The sequence below is a fragment of the Talpa europaea genome (assembly GCF_964194135.1).
Source record: "Talpa europaea genome assembly, chromosome: 10".
NCBI lineage: Eukaryota > Metazoa > Chordata > Mammalia > Eulipotyphla > Talpidae > Talpa > Talpa europaea.
In genome coordinates, this window is record NC_140077.1 from 90398693 (window position 1) to 90412729 (window position 14037).

Genomic DNA, 14037 nt, shown 5'->3' on the forward strand with positions numbered 1-14037 from the left:
TATAGTGTACACTATTCTAGATATTATTTAATAGATGCTTCATAAAATTTTATAGGCAAGTGCTACATTTAATAAGGTAAACATAAAGAGTAGTAATTGTATTGTTAAAGAATCTTGAAAACTCAAAGGAAAGTTCCCTTGAATGTATTAATTGTAATACATTTAATATTTTACGAATATATGCATGTATGTGTGACTATACATAATATATATGTCCGTCTACATATATTTATATATTTTCCTCTTAATTTATAAAAGAGTTACATTATCCTTGTCATGAATCTAGCTGACATTTTATAACATAATTACTAGCAAATGTTCTAAATATTTTTAAAGAAGCTAGCATACAACTGGAAAAAGCTGACTTAAAGAGATAGTTGAGACAGTATGGTATAATGGCTAATAGCCTAGACTTGGCAATAGTTAACTTTATTTATTTTTAATTTTTAATCTATAAAATGAGAGAAAAGATAGTATCAACAAAATAGGTTAGTTCTGAGGACTAAAAGTGATAGCACTCTACAAGATCTACTGAGAGAACTTCCTGATAAAAAGGGAAGGCCTGAAGTGCATGGAAACTGTCACTCATACAGTTGGTCTCTAAGGAAACAGCAATAAAGTAAACATCCCAAACTCTTTTTCTTGTCATTTCAAAGGACAGAACATATGCAAGTGGAATTTACTACCTGTTTTACTGAATCATCTTACAAAGGAGTCAGTGCTCTGTTGAGCAAGTGCTCGAGTTGCTATTGACAAATGCAAACATTAAAAATGAGATTGAATTGCTTAGAAATTGCAGTGATGCCTGCAAATTCTTGGTTCCCTTAAGAAAAGATAAAATCCTTTAAGCAAGGCTTTCGGGGTTGAACTTCAGATTTTTTCAGAGTGATGTAACTGGGAATGTACAGATCTTTGCTCTTAATTCTTCAAAATGTTTGGCTCAGTGCAAGATGCAGCTTGTAAGACAATATAGAATGATAAATGGACAAATATCTTCCCCTGACAATAAACTAACATCTGTGTATTCATTTCATAGAAACCCTGGGTGGAATTTTAGTTGCGGGCCCACCCACTATGATTTGCCCATGTTATATTATACATACATTTGAAAAAAAAATGATATACATGGATATGCTTTACTGACACCTTTAGCAGGATTGAAACAGTATATCACATTTTATTTTGGTGGTCCTTTTTATTAGCTTTCTACCATTTGATCAGCTGATATCAATAATAATAAATTTTTTTTTTATAAACTAGAGTTTGCAAGTCCTGTCCCGAGACTGTAATATTTCAAAAAACAGTCTAAGCTTTAGGGAAAAAACCAATTACAGAAACAGCATTAAAAATGCCAAGCACCGGGCAGAAGCAATTCTGGATCAGTTTAAAAAAGTGATTGATGAAACTCTAATCCAAGCTGAAGGAACAGTTTCACGACAAGCTGTGACCATTCCACACACTTCATTAGCTGCCATAATTAGCCTGGTGTTTCAATTTGTTAGAACTGGTGGGGACAATTTTCCTCAGAATGCAAACATCAAAAAAACAGGGTCCCTCAGACTTCAGAAGAGGTTGATGAGAGGCTTTTCTAGTCTCTGTTAACTAAAAGATTAATTATTGCTGATGGGAGGCTGTGCTGTGATTGTCACTCTGTCTATGTGCATTACTTTTAGCATTAGGAGAAAGACATGGATGACACCGCACTACTCAATCAAGCAGCTTCACATTACCGCCCAAAGTCGCTTTTAATATCCAGGCTATTTTTGATTGATTTTTCTTCCTGTTTTCTGGGTCCAAGACTCACACCTAGTTATTTATATCAGAATTTTGAAAGCGCCTCTAAAATATTGAATAATTTGGTGAATGTACTTTGCTTCCTTCTTTCACTGTAGATCTGAAAGCGAGTACTTCCGTACTTTCTATGAATGGAGAATGACATCTTTCAGAGGTGTTCATAAATCTTCTAAGATTAAAAATATTTAGGAGAAAGACATGGATGAAAGACATTAGGAGAAAGACATGGATGACACCGCACTACTCACTCAAGCAGCTTCACATTACTGCCCAAAGTCGCTTTTAATATCCAGGCTATTTTTGATTGATTTTTCTTCCTGTTTTCTGGGTCCAAGACTCACACCTAGTTATTTATATCAGAATTTTGAAAGCGCCTCTAAAATATTGAATAATTTGGTTAATGTACTTTGCTTCCTTCTTTCACTGTAGATCTGAAAGCGAGTACTTCCATACTTTCTATGAATGGAGAATGACATTTTTCAGAGGTATTCATAAATCTTCTAAGATTAAAAATATTTAACCAACTTATAAGGTTACATTAATTTTACCTATATTTGTAAATACAGTACTATGATGTTACCCAGGGATTAAAGGTATACTCTGATTTCTCACAGTGTAAATTAATAATGTCCTGTTGAAAGGGATTGGAAGAAGGGGACTCATATTTAGTCTCCTTAGGAAGAAAAAGTGATTTATGTTAGTTCTTTGGCCACAGTCAAAGTTGATCCCAAACTGAGAATATATACACATAGATGCTGCTGTTAAAATTTTCACCAAAGCCCTAGTTTGTGATCTCCTTGCCTTGATTATAATATTTGCATGAAGATAATCACTTTCAAACCAAAAATATCTACTTTGTGTATTTTAAAAAATATCATTTCTTTGACTTATAGTGAGTGATATGGAAGGAGGAAATTAGTCACATGTGGAGGCTGTTTTCACAGCTGAAGAAATTGGGGGTATTTTCAAACCCACTATATTTCAATGAAAAAGTTTTACAGTAGGGCCTCCCTGGTGGTGCAGGCAGCTGAGAGCAGTGCTGTGAAATTGTCCACAGCCTCTGCAGTGCAGGTTCCATCTGGGCAGGCTGCAGAGCTACCCACATGGTGCAGCAGACCTCTCCTGCCTCACCCACTGCTCCCCTCAGCAATAAATTTTGGTCAATCTGCCTGTTCTGTTCCCCGCTCTGTCTCTAGTGAATCCTCTCATCCTCCTGCGCATCTGGCCTGTACCCTGGTTCTTGTATAAATAAATAAATTTTTAAAAAAGTTTTACAGTAGAAAAAAATAACATCAGAGAAAAACCCTTGTCTAAGTTTCCACAGAGAATTTTTTTCAAAGATTCCAGTACAATCAAGTCTCATTATACCAAACAATAGGGCAATTACATAATTTAGCAGGGTCTTGACCAATAGATACAATGCGGGCCACGTGCAATTCAAAATTTTAGTAGTCATATTAGAAAGAGTAACAAGAAATAAGTTCAATTAATTGTACGGTGCTAAAAAATTTTAACCCAGTATGTCTAAAACATTGCCAGGATAATGTATCCTTAATATAAAAATATGAATATATTTCAAGTTTTTTGTACTCTGTTTATGAGGTCTACTTACAGCACACTCAATTCAGAGAAGCCCCATGTCTGGTGCTCAGAGGCCACATGGCTATCATGCTCAATGGTACAATTTACAGAATGGACAGCCTCTTCTTAGCAGAAGAGCAATTCTGGAGTTCTATGGGTTTCCAGACACAACACATGAATCTCTAACAACAGATGCAACAACGCCCAAATCAACATTTTCAGTGAAGAGGGAATGTCTTTCTCTCTTAATAAATGGACACTAATAAAATCCACATAGATTTTAAGAATGCCAACAATCAATACCAGTAATGTAAGACTCAAGAAATCAACAGGCCATGCAGACAGTACAGCAACACACTGGGCAGGAATGTCCAGTGAAAACTAGGTCTAACTATAGTCAGGGCTGAAGTAGCCTGTGTGTGCCAGTGTGGGCACACCCGCCATTCACACAGGAACATGCTTTCATTATTTTCACATCAGTTAGAAACTAGCTGCTAACCTAAGTTCTACCGCAAACAGCCGCCCGCCCAACACAACCACAGTCCAGCAGTTTATACCAGCAGGGATGCCCAGGATCATTGTACATTTTGATTGCTTTAAACTGTGAGGTGTAGTTAGCAAATAATTTTAATATTACTCATGCCTATAATAAATATGTAATTAGTGTGGCATACTGACCATAGTTAATTACTGGTATGTGTATATACACACATGGCTAACTCAAAAGGATTATTATCTACTCATCAAACTGTTTCTTCCCACAATTTCCAAAAATATGCTTATATCTAAGTTTAGTAGCTGTAAACAGCTACACAAAAGGCATATGGAAACTAATCTCAATTGAGTCTGCCAAGTCTTTTGCTCTTCAAAAGATATTACAGAGATTATTTCTGTTTGCCTACTGCAGTGTGGGGAAGGTTTTACTTCCACAGTTCTGCATCTCAACTATTTATCCTTGATTTAATTTTTAAACAGTGGTAGATATTCCCAAAATAACTCTTACAGTTCTACATAATATTCAAAATTGTGTCGAATCATTCATCTTAATATTGTAACACAAAGAGACTCTTGAGATTTGAATTATAAAATAGCATATAAAATAAGTAACTTCTTCAGTACTGAAGATTTCCCCATTAAAATCATGAAGTAAATACAGCTGGAACACTTCTGTGCTTTGTGAAAATACTTCAGAGAAAGAGGCTCTTTGTCACAAAACGTAGCTTGATCTATGAAGGCTAGAAATTAACCAAACTATGATTTGCCCCCTCCAAAGACCTTTTTACCCAGAAACATCTCATAATGCCAATGCAAGAAGTCATGTATCACTGGAGAGAACTCTGGTAGCATGAAGATAAAAGCTGAAGTAATTTATGACTTAGAAAATAAAATAAAATAAAACAAATATTTGTCTCCCAAATAGTTGATGTTTTCAGGCAGGTCAGGAAGCAAATGACATTTTCCTTCATCATGTCCCAAGTTGTAACTGAGAAGAACCATTGCACGCATGGATTTGGTCTGTGTTCCTACAAACATCACAAGAGGAAAATTCCTATTCCGTTGAGTCCCTTCTGGAACTGTATAGGCTATTTCTAGTCTTCAAAATGATGAAAAGTTCTTTTGTCGAACACAGTTCAACTGGAAGGAAAATCTTGAGACGTCATGACTAGGTACAGCATGTGCCAACTTTGGAAACACATCTGGCTTTGCAGTTTGATGAAAAAAGTTCCACATACCACCCTGATCACTTCTTGCTACATCAGCAGGAATTACTGCCGAAGATGGAGCTCTGGCCCCTTGAGTGGAAGTGGGCATTTTCCTTTAATTGATGTCAGCGCTAGAGCCTCTTAGGAAATTTTTTGTGAAAAAATAAGAGCAGAATATGAAATAAAAACTTAAAATTAAAAAGTTTCAAAATATTTTTGTGATATGGGATGTCAATTTCAGAATATGTTAAGGAGTTCATTTGTGGATTAGATTATTAGGTAATTTTATCACTACTAATCAATGCACTACAGTCATATCATGTATGGTGCTAGAAAGTCATGAGTCCTTTTGAAAAAAGCACGTACTCTGGAAAACATGATTAGAGGAAGACAATTATGACATCTGATGGAATATTTTTGTGGGATAATGTGGGAAATGACAATTTACTTCTGTGTAATCATAGTTTAGAAAATCCCTTGTATGTGCACATTTCAGTATGAGAGAGCTGGTTCTTCTGTTACTGCCCCTTATCTCCCACCCAGTGATGCCTTTTCTGTATTTAGGTGTGCAGAGGACAGTGGGCTCAATGGGGTAAAGACAGACAACCTAGAGAATATGTAGCAGACAGTGAATATGCATATTCAGTGCAGCTACTGTTTTCTGAAGGTAAACTTTGATTATAACACAAAACCAAGTACATTGTCATCTCCCTGAAATTTTTTCTTTGGAAGTAAAAAAAACTTCACAAGGGCCGTATTACAAGCTACAATACATTCAACCCTATGGTAGAAAGAAGTGTTCTTGAAAGTGAACTTCATTTTTATGTTAGCATGTCATGAAACATCAATCCTTAAAGCTACCATTGATTATTTTAATGCTACTAAGTGATAACTTACATTAATATAGTAGCTACATTAGGAGATGCTTTTTTTCATAGAATACCAAATACTTAACATTTGATACCTGAAAATCTCCCAATCTGAAAAATTCATGCAACTTCAGATCCTTTTTTATTGTCAGCATTTATGTCTATTATGGATCAGTAAGAAGAGAGTTAGAAAGTTAAAGCATGGGAAATTCCATCGGTAATGTTTTGGGGTAATAAGAAAAAGTATATGTGTTAACTGTGAATACATGGACTACATTCTATCACCTTTTATCTGGTATCAATTTAGAATTTTTGCTGTACTTTGAAATTTAGGTAGTCATGTATATGGAAACTTGATTCAAAACTAAGTATACATTTTATATACAGTATTTTTTACCACCTTAATTATGCTGTTAAAGCTAGAAAATACATTAATACTTGCAGATTAGATTGCTTCCACCCTTTGGACATTATTTATGAATATTAAATGTCAAGGCTAAAATGACAGATGATTTCTGAATTCAATTAGGAAAACAATATGCAGTGTCTCAAAAGTAATATAGAGATAAAGTAAGCATAGCTTCAAATTCCATTTAATTCCTTTAAAAATTCTATTTTCAAGAAAATGCTTTAACCATTTTTTAAGGGTTCACAAGCTTTCACAATACAAATTTCTACTGAATATGTTGACAAATAAAATGGATGCATTTTCTAAAAATAATACATATGACATAAAAGTGAAGGGGGAAAGCATATAGTAAATGATATTTGTTCTTCATTGTTGCTTCAATAAATGCCATTTTGATATATGGCATGAGGTTGGATAGAAATTTGGACAGACATGTTTCCAGTTTGTTTAAATAACAAAAAAATAAGATTCATAACAAAGACATGCTCAGAATATACAATAAAATAATTAAAAACTGAATAAATGCATAGACATAACTATATTTACCACAAGAACATTTAAGTTTGGGCTAGGGTGTAATTTTTACATTAAGGTTTAATTATTTAAAGTGCTAGACTTGCCAGTCATAGTTAACTGCATTGGGTGGGAGGTGTTAGAAAAAGCTTTCCCAAGGAAGCAGAGGGAGAAAATTAGTAGGTCTCCAAGTTTTTGGTATAAGTGGCTGACTGTGTGGATGGAGTGAACTGACATGAACCCAGAAGTCATACAAATGAAGAGTTCTGTATGGGCACAGCCAGTGTGAGCTGTTTCTGGGGCCAGCAAAGAAAACAGCTGCAAAAGTAAAACAGCAACATTTTTACTCTAAAGCAAGTTACATGATTAAATGAAGAAGGTAGGGAAAGCAAGACATTTATAATACAACAGACAAATGGCAATGCATTGCTAGTTAGACAGCATAATAAGTACATCTAATTTTCTCTTTAAAATCCATTTATTCTTCAAAGCCCTAGATCATTATCAAGGGACCACATTTTCCAACTGAGGAATTACAGAGGAGGAAAAAGAGATTTTATTAAATATTCCAATTGTTGTGAGTAAACTCTTTTCAAATAGCTCTTGGAATAGATTTAATAAAAAAAAAAAAAAGTAAGGTCAATATTTGTATCCTCACAGCTAGTAGCGTGAAATATTTTCCTTACTTTTAGATCTTTATAGAATTTAACTGATATCCTTAAGGTAGTTGCTGTTCAGACTATCAAGCTACCTATTTTTAGTTATCTGATATCTTATATTTGTTAAACTTTTAGTATGTTAGTAGATTTATATTTTTCCTAATAATTTATGACTTTATAATAGCCACTAAAGTAACTTATAAATTATTCCAGAGCTAATAACACAATTATCAACCTGCCACTCACATAACAGAAGCTACAAACAGTAGCATTCCCCAAGTGAGTCTGGTATACGGCTTCTAGCATCTTTTTAGGATGAATATGAATGTTCAGTTAAATAACTCTGTAACTCTTCTTTAGAAGAAAACATATTACATTTAGGTACAATTTGGAAAATATTTTGTTATGCATACTAAAATAAATTAAATTCACAACACTAATTATCACAGTGGAGTAGTTTCTTCAAATGAATTCTCAAACAGAAAGCCCAGAGTGTGAGACCAATGAATGAAGCTCTGGGCCCTCCTTGTACCCTCATGTCATGTGTGTGTGGCCATAAGGTAATACAAAATTAAGAGAAGTGTTTGACTTATTATTTTTTTTTTTTATGGTCTGTGTCACTACTGGTTTCCTTTTCCTTTTAGTGTGAGTTGAAAGCAATATGAAGCACCCACTTTGAAATTTACCAAAAATAAGTTTCAAAGTACTGTTTTTCATATTCTGCTATAAAATCAAATGAAAGATACAAAAGGATATGCAATGTTCACTATAAATTGAAACTCAGTCTGATAGCAAGCTTTCTTATACTTGTCTTAGAAGCAACACAAGTTAGATGTTTGATATATTTACATTTCAATATTTAATTTTCATAATATTAAAACATGAACTATGCAGTATGAGAGATGAATTTATGCTTATAAAAGACAAATTAACATTTATATCATCTTGGTCTCTCATCTCGGCCATATTTGTTAACATGGCCTGTTACTACCTTCTAGATAGCTCTTATTTTAATGTTAAGCCATGAAAATGAGGCTAATAATGGATAAATATTAAATGACAGGTGCAGAGTGTTAGAGATTTAGGATATTATTATGTCAATGATCAAATTACACTAATAGAGCAGAAAAGAAATCAAAAGAGTGCTAAGTATAATAATAGCTAAAATGTATGGTATTTACCAGGTAAGTAATTCCTCTAAGTGAATAATAGGATTCCCTAATTCAATCATCAAAACACTATGAAGGAAGTTAATATTCCCCTTCCCACAGATAAGAAAATTGAGGTATAGAAAATTTAAATATCTTGTTCAAAATTACGCAGCTAAGCAGTAATTTGAAACCTGGGAATCTGAAGCCAGAACGTCATTCAACAGGACTGGGATCTTCTAAAAAAGGAAGAGACACCAATAACATCTCTGTTTCCATGGCACACAGAGCAGATGCCAGGTGAGGACAGAGCAGCTAGAACTCAGCTGTCTATGGGGGGAAGAAGAGGAAGGAAGATTTTAAGGATTTGGCTCAAGAGTTGTGAAAACTGTAAAGTCCAAACTCTTCAGGGCAGCCTGCTAGGCTGACAACTCAGGCAGAAGTTGGTGTTGCAGTCTTCTCAAGCCGTTTTCTTCCCCAGAAAACCTTAATTGTTGTGCTTAAGACCTTCAACTGATTTGACAAAGCCCATCTACATCATTGAGGTAATCTCCTTTACTTTAATTGTAAATGTCAACCATGTCTACAAGATACCATATGTTTACAGCATCACCTAGATTAGTTTTTGATTCAATAAAGATACTATAACTAGTCAAGTTGACACCTAAACATCACATTTCTGACTCAGAAATATCACTTTCAGAAATTCATTAGGGCTAAGATGTGTGAGAATATTTATCACCATGGGAGCACTCAAATATTACTAAGTGGTTTGATAGTGGCCTACTTAGAAGGACACACAAATCTCCTTTGATTTCTTCATACTGGCCTTCCAGATATAACCAGAATGATACTTAAGGACTGCTAACTCTTTGCCTAAGATCAAAGTTGACTGTTTTCTAAGGTATAATGTTTATTTCCTAGCTATATTTCTATTTATTCTCAGGCTCCTGATTCTGGTGAACCTCCTCTTTCACCAAATCAGATCAATACATCAGCTGGAGGTAATAGAAGGAAATTAAAGCCATGATACTATGCTTGGGAATGCTGGTAATAATTTCAGGAGCCTAAAACTCCCACTGATATATTAATGTATTTTAACAGCAACCAGAACTACCATTACCACCATCACCATTAGCACCATCACCTCCACCTCCACAACCACCATCACTACTATTACAACTGCTAAACAACAGAGTAAACTGAGGGCCTTTAAATAAAAATCAAGGTTAATAATCTAATTTCAGAGAAACGCAGATAACATGCTCCATGACCTTTGTCAAGATGAAGAATTTGATTTTCGTTATTCTAGATTAGGAATGATGCAGAGAAGACTAGCATATGCTAACTCTTCAGACACAAACTTCAAGAGGAACTCTTCACATATATCAAGAATCACTCTGGGACTAAAAATTTTCAGAAGGAAAAATTTATAGGCAAACTATAAAATGTTTTGCTGTCCAAAACAAGACTCTGCCCCACATGTCAGCTCATAGCTGCACATGCAGAGCACACATCTGACCTCTGTATGCAAACCACACCACCCTCAGAAAGTAACTTGGGCACAGTGCGTTTAGAGGTGTGCTGGTGAATCTCTTGGGGGTGGGGTAGAGGAGGAGCTCTCAATCCCATACGTTAATGCAGTTTGAAAATTTTTTAATGATTTATCCCATGCTTCTTTATAAAAATGTGTTCCATTATGTTTGCTCATCCCTCAAATGTAATATTTTAGACTCAAATGCAAATTGAGCCCTGAGGTTAATAATCATAGACTAATATGGTCTGATCTAATCTACTGAGAATCTTAGATACATCACTGCACACAGTATTTTCATTCACAAGTTAAAATTCAAATCAAAAACTCGTTTCAAACCATTTTTAAAACCGTAATTGAAAATTATTACTCAAGGTAACAAATCTATCAGAAACAAAACAGTGATTAGAAAGTATAGTAGTATAAATACATACATCTTAACATTAAACATTTATAACATTCTATAGGTTAAACATTATTTTAACAAATAATATAACAGTATTTGATTCCTTCTAATTATTTAAATGCATAATAAAATAGGGCACACATTTATATATGCATATGCAAGTGTAACTATAGTTTTATAATACAAAAGATATAAACATAGATTTCCTGAAGCCTACTGACTTCAAGAAGACTGATGCAAAGATAATCAAAGGGAGGAAACTGAAGAATTTCAGGACCTGATGTATGTGAGGGAGAGAGAAACGGAGAGGGAGAGGCAGAGAGGGAAGGAGAGAGAAAGAGAAGGAGGAAGAGAGGCAAGAAGGGAGACAGCAAAGAGGGAGAAAAGAAAGGAAGACTAGAGAGGGAGAAAGGGACAGAGAAAGCACTTACACTGAATATTTGATTATTGAAGGCCACCCTCAGAAGCAAAATATTTTCCCTCAATTACACCTAATTATTTAATTGTTTACATTTACTAATGAAACGAAGCAACACAGAACAAACAACCGTTAAGGGGCTGTTTTTCAGCAAGTGCATAATCATCAATCAACATGTAGGGAAAGATTCTTAAAATTATATGAAGCTGGGTTGTTTAAATAGAAAGGCATATTTTATCCCAATCAATGCATAGAAGTAAAATTATCCATAACTGAGCCATGTTTCTCTGCTGTGCAGCTCAGCTGTAATGGCCCCCACACACTGCGCTTGCACATCAATTATGATTATCATAATCACGGTCGTTAAGCTGAATGTTCATTATTATCAGGATGCTGGTGACAGCAGATTCAATCACCGGGTGCAGTGGGCAAGCAGTCACAGTCCCACCCGAGTTTCTGCAGACAGCGATGTGCCACATTAAATCTATGACGTGTTCCACATCCCACCCTATTCCAAAAGCCGTAGACGGTAAAGGTCAACTTTATGTTCTGTGCAATATGCTTAGGTTCTCTAAATTAATTCTTGGAGTATTGGAGATTTTTATGCTTTGTAGCTTATAAAATCCTGTTTAGGACCAAATGTACATGAAAATAGCAAAAAAAGGACTGCCTAATGTTGTAATTCACCTATAATAAAGCATGGGAGGAAAGACTCTATCAACAGGAGCCATCTGAAAAGTCTCTTCCTGCATTTTTGCAAATAAGGAAAAACATGAAATAGTTGTAGTACAATCTGTTGTCTCAAGTGCTTCTGAAAACTCATTCTTGTTCAGATAAAGGCTTCAGACTCTCATTTCTTCTCCAGTAAATATGAACATGTGCGAATGTTCTGACAATCAAAAGAATGCTTTTATTTTACAGAATTTCCTATTATCCAACTCTTTTAGAACAGTCCATATAGATTAAATTAATAGTGATGGACTGTTAGATTCCCCTTTTTAATTTCAATTCTATTTTAAATATTGTGATGAGAACAGTAAGGAGTTGATAAATACAAAGTACTTGCTGAAACTCAAAAAGTTTAGCCGTTTGAGACACAGATGAGTGACTAGCTAGCACTTTAACTTGGAGCATTTTACAAACAGGCCAAAGAAATATGAGTAAGTTATATGATATGTACTTTATTTTATTATTGATTTCCATACTTTCAAGACAATGATATATATATATATATATATGCTATTTTTCATTATTGATTTTTTATACTTTTGGGAAAAATAGCATGACTTTCTCTCAATTTCTTGACTTTGTGATGTTTTTGTGTTCTTCAGAGCAATAGCAATACACATGAAACAAAAATATTAAATATTTGATATAGTTGATTATATTAAATGATTTAATGTGTCATTAGAGGATTTGTTTAATTAGTATTTGGTTTTCTTTCAACTGATACCCTTTATTACAATTGTATAACAAATCATTTGGCAATTATAATTTACATGCTTAAAGGTGAAGAGAAAGAAAATTTTCCATACAGACAATCTTAAAAATGATGGAAAAGATGGAGTAAAGAAGCCAAATACACTTAGTTGAGTTGTTTCTTGACTGAAATCTGTTGCATTCAACTATATCTTATATGCACTTAAACATTTGTAAATAGTCCACCTGCCCATAGAAGTCTAAACCCATAGCTGTATTTTCTGTCTTCACCATTTTGAAATTAACACACCAGTCTCCCTAAAACTATCCTTAATCCACTAATACTGAACAAGCTATGGCCTTCAAACACACAGGTCAAGAAACAAAAACATAAAAATAAAGAAAAACAGCCTGTTTTTAGCAATTTATTGGACACAAATCTCACCCAAGTCACTTAACATCGTATCAAAATATATAATATTACTAGTTGCAAGAATTACACATAAGTAACAGAATGACTACTTCTGAATTATATAAACTACATAGAGGGGTGATTTATTTCACATAGCTATTTCAGGAGATCAGAAGGAAGGTGAGAAGAAACAATGATGGGGAGGAGGAAGGACGAAATTTAAATTTATATTTAATATTTTTCTCCAAGGTTTTATGCAAGGTTAAGTAGACTAACGATTTGCTAAGATTTAAAGAATTCCTATACTTTTCTTTCAGTTCTCAGGCTCTGTAAGAACAATCACTTATTAATTTTTTAAGAGTCTATAATTGTGAATGGTTGCAAATGAGGTAAAAACAAATGCCTAGAATAGTTTTACTCTGGATTTTTAAAAAAAATAACATTGTCACCAAGATAGGTTTCGCAATCTAAGGTCCAGATTAATTACTTTGTACATATATTCCTCAAGGCACAGATAGCATTATTATTTGGTGTTTCAGAGACATTTCTTATTGTTTTTTTTTTTTTTTTTTTATAGTTTTTTTTTTTTTTTATAGAGGCATGTTTTTATTTATTTATTATATTTGTTTGTTTGTTTTGTTTATACATGCACTGGGTACAGTCAGAAGTGCGGGAGGGTGAGAGAATTCACCAGAGCCAGAGTGGGGAGCAGAGCAGGCAGAAGGACCGAGGTACACTGCTGAGGGGAGCAGCGGGTGGCAGGAGAGGTCTGCGCACCATGTGGGATCCTCCTCCGCTGGCCGGGGAGCAGCCGGGGATCGAACCGGCGCCGCTGAGGCCGCAGGCAGCTTCGCAACCCAGCGCTCAACCGCTGCGCCACCGGGGAGGCCCTCTTATTGTTTTTTTAAGGTGACTAGGTGCAAATCAAAAGTACTCAAGCATGGCATACCCTTGGCAATTTGATAGATAAAATGTCCGAAAAAAAAAAAAATAATTGTTCTTACTTTAGCAAAGAAAGATCTTGTTTTTCTTAAGGGTTTGCACGTTTCTTGCTGCTGAGTAATGAGGATCCCTCAGCAACTTGTTTTCCTCTTCATCTTGGCCTCTCGCCAGCTGGAATTCCTAAGTCACCTCACAGCAGAGGTGCTCCTTTATTCGTGGGCATAGGTACT

The 14037-nt window shown here is 34.7% G+C and overlaps 1 protein-coding gene across 1 annotated transcript in view; it reads right to left on the reverse strand.

Annotated features, from left to right (window-relative positions):
* Positions 1-14037, reverse strand: part of SPATA17 (spermatogenesis associated 17) — a gene marked incomplete at both ends in the record, with an annotated part of 145264 nt that overhangs the window by 13397 nt on the left and 117830 nt on the right. The gene's annotated exons all lie outside the window — the stretch shown is intronic.